General features: G+C 45.4%; 1 protein-coding gene and 1 long non-coding RNA gene across 5 annotated transcripts; both read left to right on the forward strand.

The window, feature by feature from the left end:
- Erich1 (glutamate-rich 1) overlaps positions 1 to 9,995 on the forward strand; it is a gene marked incomplete at its 5' end in the record, with an annotated part of 52,793,804 nt that overhangs the window by 38,256,635 nt on the left and 14,527,174 nt on the right.
- LOC134482403 (uncharacterized) lies at positions 888 to 9,903 on the forward strand. Of its 5 annotated transcripts, none has more exons than XR_015639982.1 (6): positions 888 to 1,138; positions 1,874 to 2,053; positions 2,297 to 2,446; positions 6,268 to 6,368; positions 6,572 to 6,756; positions 8,146 to 9,903. It is a non-coding gene; the product is annotated as an uncharacterized LOC134482403 (long non-coding RNA). The 5 variants fall into 5 exon arrangements; XR_015639981.1 differs by having other exon boundaries at positions 1,012 to 1,138; positions 1,779 to 2,053; XR_015639983.1 differs by lacking the exon at positions 888 to 1,138 and adding an exon at positions 1,652 to 1,715.

Raw genomic sequence — 9,995 nt, forward strand, 5'->3', positions numbered from 1 at the left:
TGGAAACGCTTTGGTCTTGGACATTTTCATAGTTTGGTTCCTTAGAAATTGACCTGTGCTCACTCGCCAACCGGCTTCTGACAGAAGTGCCAAGAACAAGTAGTGAAGAAGAGGCAGTCAATAAACGGTGTTGGAAAACGTGCATGCAGAAGGATGAGTCTCTAGCTTTCCTCATCACCAACCCCCAAAGCGACCCAACATGAAGCAAAGATCTAATTATTAAGTCTGAAATCCAAAACTGTGTGTGGTAACTCACACCTTAAATCCAGCCTGGGCTATTGGGTGGGACCCCTGTGGGCAAAACCAAACAAAACCAAACAACAGAACAAAATCCCCACAACACAACGTAACAAAAATCCTAGAACTATAATCCAACTATCGGAAAACAGGGAAATACTCGAAGACATTGGTGGAGGAGGGGGTTACTTTAGATAAAATTCCGAAGAGCACAGAAGGAAAACCACACCTATGGATTAAATCAAACTGGGAAGCTTTCATGTAGCAAAGGATACGATAGATACGATAGATTTGAAAGACAGTTTGGTCAAAATAGTGAGTTCTAGGATGGTCAGGTACTACACTGAAAGACCATTTCCAAACAAAAACAATGAACCTACTAAAACACACACACACACACACACACACACACACACAGATACACATACACACCAAAAAAAAAAAAAAAAAAAAAAAAAAAACCTAAATCATCATCGTTAGCAGCAACAACAGCAAGATCGTTTGCCTACAGCCTCTGGGATATAAACCATCCTACTAATGGTCTAATGTCTTACCCAGAACTAAGAGATCCCTGGTCCCTTGATCCTAAAAAGCCGACCTTTCCCAATTTTCTCCTAATGCCAGTCTACCCTTGCTGTTTCTTGCTTTGTGGGTAGAGGTTGGTAGCCTTTGCTGCATACCCGGAGGTTTCGCCTCTGATTTCACAGGCAAATCTCCAAGCAAATTCCCAGTCAGCATCTGGAGCCAACTGGGAGAAAGTGGCTGGCCCTGTGAGATTCTCCGGCACAAAGCTTGGAGAGCAGCCCAGCCGCGTATCGGGGAAGCGGGGAAGCGCGGAGGGTTTCTCAGCTCACAGACCAGCCTGCTGTTTTGCAGACAGCAAGCCAGAAGCCTCCAGCAGGTAACTTTCTCCCTGTCTATAACCGGAGATCCTCCTCGACTGCTAGTGTTTACCCACAGGCTGGGTCAAAGCTAGGTGAGTCCGCAGTCTCAGCCCATTACCTTGAAAAAGTCGGAGTTCCTAATCACAGATGAGACTAATGACTGACCATAACCTGCAGAGGGAGTATCCAGAGGGTAAAGGAAAGCATTAACCTGGAGAGAGAGGGCAGTTTGATTCTAGAACGGCTAAGTCCGGGCAAGGAGGGTCCCACTAGAGGTGTAAGGACATTGACCATCATCGCACGTCAGTCACCCGAGGGCCAGGCAGTTGACCCTTATGCCATAGAGAGATGGAAACCTCCTTTTATTAGAGTTAAAGACAGGTATGTGCCAAGATTTGTCACCTAAGGAATAAGAGGAAGTGACTGGGAGCTGGACACACAGGCAGGGACTCATTCCATTTCTATTCGGTAATACCTACCTGGCACAAAAGCCTCCCAGCTGCCAAGCCACAAGAGGCTCGGTTTGGTTCACACAGGTGAATAATCCCAACCTCAAAACTACCACAGCAGGAGAGAAGCCAGGAGAATGCCAAGGTCAATGACTCCCCACCCCCTTCCCTTTTTCTTTCCGGCTACCTTTTTCTCTTCCCTTTTCAGATGTACGCGGGAGACACGAGGTTTTATTACGGATTCCACCAAAAGTTTGGCCACCGTTTTAAAACATATTTGTAAACATTTTGCTCCCCTCTCAGCTGGCAGCATTTTAAAAAAAAAGAGAGACAGTACAAGAAAACAACCATCTGGAATCAACATTGGTTCACGATCCTTACATATCTGACTGCAAAGATGTACGGTCCCACTCGCTAAAGCATGTGACAGTTCTAATTCGTGGAGATAAACTCCATGGCCGGAAGTTTGTGCCGTCAGATGAGGTAGGGTAATCTGTGGGTAAATACATCTACTCCTTTTCAAGACATTTTTATTATTTTGGGTGTGTGTGTGTGTGTGTGTGTGTGTGTGTGTGTGTGTGTGTGTGTAAACATGTATCCACGTGTGGAGGCCATAAAAGAGTACCTCTTGTGAACAACCTGCTTTAAGAGCTGGGAATTGAACCTGGGTCCTTTTCTAAAGCAGCAAGAGATCTTAACTGATGTGCTCTCTCTCTCTCTCTCCAGCTCCAATATCTGTTCTGTTTTCTATTCATGGGACCTGGGATTCAGAAGAAAACAATGTTTCAGCTTATATGCCATGGAGACATTAGCCTCTTGCTTACTTACCCACTTCGATGATGTATGTTTTGAAGAGAGAGGAGATGTGCACAGATGGTAAGTCAGTGATTTTGTTTCCCTTTGTTGGGTCAGGGAGCAAACCCAGGAACAGGCAGGTGAGAGGCAAGTGTGTTAGCAGGAAGCTGCCCCCCATTCCCTGAGCCCTAGTATTTCAAATAGCTTTTCCTGGGAGAACAGGTAAGGTAGCCCACTGTGAGTCAAAGAAACAGTTCCATTTTTGTCTCACACGTGCAGGTTTGGTGTTGGTCTTTTTATCACAAGAGATTGGAGCCCGTGTGTGCTGAGGACACACATTACCACCGAAGTGTATCAGCCTTCACCATTCATTGCCAAACACAAGATTCTGTGCTAAGGATGAGCTTGCAAATAGTGACTGCATCCAGCCCTTTATTTTAGAATAAGAAGAAATAAGTGACAAGGAGGTAAAGGGATACTACTACATAAAAGCCAGATGTGGCGCAGGCAAGATGGCATAGTGGGCAGAGTCCTATGCACATGGGCCTGGTGATCTTAGATATTCAACAGACAACCAACTCCTAAGACACAGACACAGACACACACACACACACACACACACACACACACACACACACACACAGAAACACATACAGAAAGACACACACACACATTCTCTCTCTCTCTCTCTCTCTCTCTCTCTCTCTCTCTCTCTTTCTGTTTAAAAAACACCATGTATGTTATCCCAATACTTGGCAGGTGAAGGCAAGAAGATCAGGAGTTCCAGGCCATCCTGGTCTATATGAAGTCAATAAAATAGAGTCAGGAGGAAGGAAGAAAAGAAGGGAGGGATGGATGGATGGATGCATGGAGGAATGGAAGGTGGGAGGATGGAAGAACAAATAAAAAAAACAAAGCCGGGGCTCAAGTGTGAGCATTGTCAGGTGCCTCCAGCATCTATTGCCCCCTCTTCCTTGTATTAAGGAATGGCCCTGAGCTGAAACCACACACACCATTGTCTAGCTCCAGGACATACTCCATGTCATCTTGAAGAGAAAGGTAACCATGGGTGAAAGTTTACACCAGCAGAAGGTAGATGGAAGTAAGGAAAAGGAAAAGGCTGTCCCTTCTCTTTTGGGTTCCTGTCCCTTGGGTTGGAACACAGGTCATGTGACTGGCAAGGATCGATTGCACTAAACAACAACAACAACAAAAAAGGATATGTGTAAGAAAAAGGGAAAGACTGAGGCCACAGCCGAGGAACAAGGGATCTGTTTCTCCAGACGGCTTCATGAAGCAAGACCACCGCCGTGCCATCTTCTTTGAGATATCTCTGACGCAAAAATGAAACGCGTTGTCTGAGCTCCCTAACAATTCCATGTGTCTGTGCTATGGTGGCTGTATTATTTAGTTATTGCTAAGTAGAAAATGACTCCAAAGTTCAGTGACTTAAAACAAATACTTGAAGCTGGTGAGATGGGTCAGTGAATAAGGGCCCTTGTGGCCAAGCCTGTCATCCTGAATTTGATCCCTGGAACCCTAAGGTAGAAGGAGACTACTGACTGCACTATTTGTCTTCTGACCTCCTGGCCCCATCCACATCACAATAATGACAAAAATAGAGATAGATAGATAGATAGATAGATAGATAGATAGATAGATAGATAGATAAATTTTAAGTGCTGAGCATGGTACCATATGTCTTTAATGGAGGCCATAACTGGATTGTAAGACTCTGCCTCAAAAACTACTGGTTATTGTCTCCTGATTTCCATGGGTCATCATCTGCAGAGCACGCCTCCTTGACAGCCTCAGATCTCTCAGGAGGTGACAGCCAGCTCGGTGGTCACCACAACAGTCAGCAACAGCCATTCAAGCTCCCTCTCAGGCTGCCGTCCGAGAGACAAGCCTAGCTCCTTACTGTGTGGCTTCTCCACAGGTCTTTATGGCATGGTACTGACTTCCCTAAGAGCAAACCAGAGTGACCAAGAATTAGACTTTTTTTTTTTTTTTTTTTTAAAGACAGAGGGTTTCTATGTGTGTCCCTGCCTGGCCTTGAACTCAGAGATCCTCCTGCCTCTGCCTCCGGAGTGCTGGGATTGAAGGCGTGCTCCACTCTACCTGGTTTAAAACCTTCTGTTCTGTCGTTGTTGTTTATGAGACAGGCTTCCTCTATGTAGCCCTGGCTCTCCTGGAAGTCATTATGCAACCCAATTTGGCCTTGACCTCACGGAGACCTGTTTGCCTCCCACATCTCGGATTAATCCTGAGCACTGGGATTAAAGTCATGAGCTAAACAGATGACCTTAAGCTGGTAAAGGGGGAGAATGTAGCAGGAGAGCTCTCTGTGGAACAGCCGAGTCTCACATAGCTGTCACGAGCAAAGAGGGGCTTAACTTCTTCAAACTGTTTAACAGAACTGGAAGGCCAGATGTTATGAAACGCTAGTCACTGAATTATAAGGCAATAAATAAAACACCCCGGCTGTTGGACTCCATGCTCCTCCATCTCTGGTTCTTCCCTCCTTCTGTCTTTGCCTGGTGAAGTTTTGTTGTTTTTGCTTTTGTTTGGTTTTTTTTAAGACGAGGCTTCTCTGTGTAGCCTTGGCTTTCTGGGAACTCATTCTGCAGATCAGCTCTTCCTCCAGAGCGCTGGGATGGAAGGGGTGTGTCCCCAGCGCCCAGCTTGTTCTTATCCTGTGTTTCTGTATCTCCACCTTGCTACTTTCCTACACCTGTTTATTTATTTCCGTTATTACTTTATGTTAGGGATGTTTTGCTTGCACACGTGTGCCTGCATCGTGTGCGTGTCTGGTAGGAGGTCAGAAGAGGGCATTCGATCCCCTGGGGCTGGAATTACAAATGGTTGGATACAAGGGGGTTCTGAGAAATTGTACCCAGGTCCTCGGGAAGAGCAGCCAATGCTCTTAACAGCCAAGCCATCTCTCCAGCCCCTGGCTTTTGTTTTTGAGCCAAGGTCTCTCCACACAGGACAAGCTGCCTTTAATTCATGGTCTTTCTATGTCAGCCTTCAAGATACCGGCGTCACACACATCCATCGCCACACCTAGCTAGCACTTTTTAAACATATGTAGTCAGTGTCTGTTAGTTTTCTTCCTTGGCACTTTCATGTATGTGTATGATACATTCTGGTTTCTCTCACTCCCACTCTGTGAATGCACCTTTCTCCTTAAAGTCCCTTTGTCACGTGTGTGTCTCTGTGCTAGGTACCTCCTGGTCTACTCAACGGAGCCTTGAGGGCTCACCCTGTGGTGTGTAAGCAAAAACAATGATTGTATCTAACCCAGAACCCACCAGCACCCAGTAGTTAAGCAGAGATGGGTATGGTCCTAGCATTTTGTATCCCTTTTCCTGACTCACTGTCTCTTACGTTCTTCCTGCCCACTCTTCCTCAATGTCCTCTAACCTTAGAGGAGTAGGTACAGGTGCCCCCTTTGGGGGCTAACCACTGAGCTGCCACTTATTCCCAGTACCTTGAGCAGCCATGAGTTCATTGTGAAGCCCACTGAAGACTGGGTGTAGCATTTGTCTGTGGGTGTAAATACAAATATTTCAAGGGCAGATTGGCATCATGTTGCTTTAGCTAAAAAGGTGTGGTAAGTCCCCTCCTCGGGTCTTTCCCAGTCTGGCTTATTTCATTGTGGGGAAGGGGGGTTGGTTTCTAGCTCTATTTATTTTCCAACAAATGTTACACCTTCATTTTTGCTTATGGCCGGAAAAATCCCACTATGTATATGTAGCGGTGCTGTCATTTTTGAGTGTGGGCGATATATGGGGAAAGGTCTTCATAGTGAGTCCAAAGGCTTATATCAGTTTCTTATCAATGCTGTTAAGTTACCACGGTCTTGATAGATTAATCAATACACATGAATTGTTTTACAGCTTCAAGAACCTCGTGTCTGACAAATCTCATTGGACCTGTTTCTAGCAGGGACCCATGGGTGCAGCGCGTGGAGCCCTCCTGAGGCCAGCATAATTGTAAGGTAGCTAGCTACCGATCTTGTTCCAGACGCATCTGCCTCCTTGGGCTCCCAAGCAGCGGTTTACTCTGAGCTGTGCTGTCGGTGGCACCTCCCAGCTGGGATTAGTTACAGGGGTGAAGGATTGGGCAAACATTCCTCCCCTTCCCCAGAGATAGCTAAGTCTCCCGAGGGCAGCTTCAAGGGCTTGAGTCAATACTGCACAGGAGGAGGCTGGACACAAGAGAAGGAGCGGATGATGAAACGGACTGGAGTCAGAGCGTTCCAGAGGGCTGTGGCTCAGTGAGCTGAAGGCACGGGCTGCCGCGTCTAACTCGGTTGTCTGAAGTCCGAACATCCAACTGCTCGAGGAGAGGGCAGAGGAAACTGGGTTTTGAACCTGTTTCTGTAGGTAGGAGCCAGATCAGGTGTCACGTAAATGGCTTGGAGGATGGCACTGTGTGACAGTTAGGTTGTGGGCTCCTCTTGTCCCCTTTGAAACCAGAGAGTTGTAATTTTTAGAAAAGACACGGAGCTCCTTCACGTAACCCCGGCGACATCAGACAGAACCAAGTCAGTAAGAGGGGGTTGCTGACTCATAAACGCCGAGGCAGTTGGTCCGTAGCAAATCTTCCTCTTACATCTGAACACACACACACACACACACACACACACACACACACACACACACACACACAGACAGACAGACACTCATGCATGCACACATGCAAGCATGTCAGGAGACCAGATGTGGACTAAAGGTCAAGCATGGCGATATGAGGTGTTGAACGCAAAGACTCCAGAGCGGTAGTTCTCAAGCTCCCTACTGCTGCTACCCTTAATACAGTTCCATAAAATCATTTTCATTGCTACTTTATAACTGTAATTTTGCTAGTGATATGAATAATGATGCAAACTTCTGTGTTTTCTGATGGTCTTAGGTGACCCCCTGTGAAAAAGTCATTTGACTCTAAAGGGGTCGTGCCCCACAAGGTTGAGAAACCCAGAGAGCCTAGCACCAGAGAACCCAGATTTAAACTATAGCTTTTCTGTTTTTCTATTGCGTAACCTTGGGCATACAAGCTCACCTCAGCTTCCCTGTGACCAAACAATGGCACCAGCATTTACTTCACAAGGGTTAGTATCTGTAAACACAGATGTATGCTTCGTCCTTAAGAACTATACTGGTTACTTTTCAAAAGAATATTTATTTATGGGTACGTGTGTGTCTGTATGTGTTCACATGCTGGAGGAGGTTAGAGTGATGTCAGATCTCTTTCATCTAGACTTACATATAATTTACATCTCGACTTACATATAATTGTCAATTGCCTGTTGTAGGTGATGGGAACCAAACTCATGTCATATGCTAGAACAATATATCCTTAACTGCTGAGCCATCTCTCCAGCTCTGCGTTGTTGGTTAGTTTCACCTGCCTATTTGACACAACCTACACTCATCTCAGAAGAGCGTCTTAATAAGGAATTATATGATAATTAGCCAAATTACTTGGAGTAAAAAAAAAACATCAGACAATGAACTCTCAAAAGGGTTTTGGCACAAGCTGAAGTTGAGTTACTAATGGGGAATTATTTAGACTAGATTGGCCTGTGGACAAGTCTGGGGTTGGGGGTGGGGTGGGGTGAGTGTCTTTTCATTGACAGGGAGACCCAGTCCATTATGAGAGGCATCATTCCCTATGCTGGGCCCTGAGCTGTTGAAGAGTAGAGAAAGCTTGGGTTGAGAACTAGAGCAAACAAACAACAATCTATATATTTTTTCCCTCTCTGCTTTTGACAGTGGACATGCTGCTTTAAGTTCCTATCTTGCCCAGGAAATAGGCTGTGATCTGGAATGGCCAATAGGCATCCTTGTCCCTAATAGTCTCTTGTCAAGATGTTTCATCAAAGCAACAGAAAGAAAACTAGGACATTAGTAACAATACATAATCCATTCTGGAAGATAATCTGGAAATGCACTCTTCAGAAGTGAGAGTCAAATTCTCAAGTTACTCATCGTGAAAAGAAACACAGGCCACAGTCAGACTGAACAAATATGCCGGTGGCCACTGGAACATGTTACTAGTAATATGCAGTTTAGACTTTGAAGAGAGATGACCATTGTATTGCATGCTATGCTGCTGGAATCATAGCCACAGTGGGTCCGTCTATGAGCTTGAATTATTTATAGTCATCGTCATCATCATCCTAGTCATAGTCATCATCATCATCATCACCATCATCATCTGTGCTGATGGGGATTGAATAGAGGCTCTCTTCAAAAAAAAAATTTTAGACAAGTGTTCTACCACTAAGCCATATCACCATCCATTATTTTTTAATTACATTTAATTTTTTTGACACTTTTTAAAAATTGATTGTGACAAGTTCTGTGTAGTGATGCCCTGCCTCAATGTCTTAACGCCCCTGACTCCATTCCCCAAGTACAAGGATTACACACGAGTGCCCTACCATACCTGGCGTTGGCTCATGGCGCTAGTAGGGGACCAATCCATTTTGATTAGAATCAGCATTGCTGCTGATGGCTTCTCTCTGTCCCTTTGATAAATGGGTGTCAGAGGAGACCACTTTGAAATCTCAGCAGATGAACCCGCTTTCCCCTCATCTCACAGGTCTCCTGGAGAGGCGGGATCTGGACATTCTGAGGTGAGAATTCTCACAAGTAAGGGCGATGCCAGTACTGGAAAGGTCTATGGGGTAAGTGGAAATATGACAGATGCAGAAGGTTGGGAACAAACAGGTCTTGGTCGGAAAGGACCAGGTTAGAAGAGAACCATGTGAGCTAGGTTCAAACCAGAGAACACTCTATTGGTCTCAAGAGATGGAGTAAGTTTAATAAAAGATGGGGCTAGAGCCCATGGCCATTCAGATGCTAAATCTTACCTATGAAATGACCACACTCATCCTGTGGAAGTAACCAGAGCCACTGTCTGTAAACAGTACTTAGAGATGGCGAGTGGATGTGGGATGCTGTGTTGGTTCCCATCAGCCGAGATGTTCAAGCAAGAGCTTGGTACTGCATGGAGAAGGTGAGAGAGACATCTGCACCTCTCCAACAGTAGAGGTGCAACCTGTGAAGGTGCCTCCCGGCTTTTGGTGAAGTAAGACACAGAAGTGATGCCAGGACATTAACTGGGACACTAGGACACTAACCATATAGAATTCACTCTGGAAGATAATCTTGGAACATGCTCTTTATTCATATAAACTCTAGAAACCACACTTTTCTGCCGGAAGTGAGAGTCACTTCCAACCTCTACGCTCTGCAGTGGCTACACACTTTCATATACAAGTGACTTGAAAATGTCTAGTTCATACATTTGTGAGAGTCTCTGTGTGTGTGTGAGCCTGTATGGGTGTGTGTGTGTGTGTGTGTGTGTGTGTGTGTGTGTGTGTGTGTAGTTGTTGGCATGTTACAGCATGCACCTATCTTGTTGGCCCCCTATCTCCCCCTGTATTTTTTACTATCTCCCCCTCTGTCCCATTTTTTCCATTCTGACAGATATTATCAGAATAAAAGAGAACACAGTTTACTTTTTCGCTACAGTTGCGGTGGCTACCTCGAAGTTGAGATCTTGGTTGTCTACAGTACTAATGTTATATTCCTCTGAGGGGAAATCTGGAAGGATT

This window comes from Rattus norvegicus, chromosome 16, assembly GCF_021556685.1.
Source record: "Rattus norvegicus strain SHRSP/BbbUtx chromosome 16, alternate assembly SHRSP_T2T, whole genome shotgun sequence".
Classification (NCBI taxonomy): domain Eukaryota; kingdom Metazoa; phylum Chordata; class Mammalia; order Rodentia; family Muridae; genus Rattus; species Rattus norvegicus.